At 49.2% G+C, this 1389-nt stretch overlaps 1 pseudogene; it reads left to right on the forward strand.

Annotated features, from left to right (window-relative positions):
* The first annotated feature begins 358 nt into the window (after positions 1–358).
* On the forward strand, positions 359–1104 carry LOC132573327 (small ribosomal subunit protein mS34-like; annotated as a pseudogene).
* The last annotated feature ends 285 nt before the right edge of the window (positions 1105–1389 follow it).

Consider the following 1389-nt stretch of genomic DNA (forward strand, 5'->3'; position numbering starts at 1 on the left):
AAGAGAAAGAGCTGTCCCATATGAAAAGCATCTTGCTTGCTACTGACAATGAGGCTTTGGGGAAGGAAAACTCAAAGGGGAGGGGGAAATCAGCAACTACATTTAATAGAATAGATACCATGCCAGCAATTTGTTGTCTCAATGAAATCTAAGACTGTCCCTGGCGGCTCAGACTGCAAAGTGAGCAGATAGAGAACAAAAAGGGTCAAGACAGTATGGCAACAGTGCGGACAAAAATCTCAGCCTCCGCAAAAATGTGTTTGTTTCATGTTGAACGGAGCAGAAGTGTTCCTCCCCGGACAATACAGTGGGGCGGACCACATTGCCGCAAACTACAGGAATAAGCGAGGGTTGCAAAGAGCGATTGGAAGGTGAGAATCCCAGATTAAGTTGAGGGCAGAGTTGTTGCTTGGTCTGCTGTCCCCAGGACTCCTGTGAAAAGAGACTCTTTGGCAGCTATGGTTCGCAAGAAACTTTACCGGCCCATTGCAGCCATGGCTAAGAAGGTCCGGGAGTACCGGGCATTGAAAAACCAACCCCGAGACTCCCAACACTTTGTCTTGGACTACGAAACCATGATCCGTCCCTTCACAGGCAAGCGTCTTCCTGTGCTGGCTTGGGAGGACGTGAGGAATGAAAACCGGCTGTTCACCTTGCTGTGCAGGCTGCATCATTTTGGCATTGGGCGCATGGTGACGCACAAATTCTGGCTGTGGGCCTATGAGGAGCCATGTTATTGGGTCATCACCAAAGTGAAAGTGGATTATACAGCGGAGAATATGGATGATGGACAAGCCTGGGGATATCAAACATTTAGAGGCCACACAAGCAACGAGGTGAAAGAAATCCCCAAGGACATGTATCACGATTGGCGCATGGTGCCGAAGCATGAGGAGACGACCTTCAGGAAATGCACCCCATGGGAAGAAGAAAGGGTAGAGTATGCCCCATACCCCCCCCCCCTTGCTGCGGGCCATGATCCTTGCTCAGAGACACAAGAAAAGGAATCTGGACGCAGAAGAGCCCATGATTGACTTTAAATGTTCAGCTGCCCTCCAAAAGGAGCATTCTTCCCAGAAGCAAACAGAAGGGATGTCAGTCTGAAGACCTCAGGGTGTTTCCCGCATTCTTTCTAGTTCTTTCACTTTCTAGGACATTACACTGAGAAACATTTGCAGGGCTTTTTTTGTAGCAGGAACTCCTTTGCATATTGGGCCACACGCCCCTGATGTGGTCAATCCTCCTGGAGCTTACAGGGCTCTTCATACAGGGCCAACTGTGAGCTCCGGAAGGATTGGCTGCATCAGGGGTGTGTGGCCTAGTGTGCAGAGGAGTTCCTGCTACAAAAAGAAAAAGATTTGCACATCTGTAACATGCTGAATCTCACAG

This window comes from Heteronotia binoei, chromosome 6 (genome assembly GCF_032191835.1).
Source record: "Heteronotia binoei isolate CCM8104 ecotype False Entrance Well chromosome 6, APGP_CSIRO_Hbin_v1, whole genome shotgun sequence".
NCBI classification, from domain to species: domain Eukaryota; kingdom Metazoa; phylum Chordata; class Lepidosauria; order Squamata; family Gekkonidae; genus Heteronotia; species Heteronotia binoei.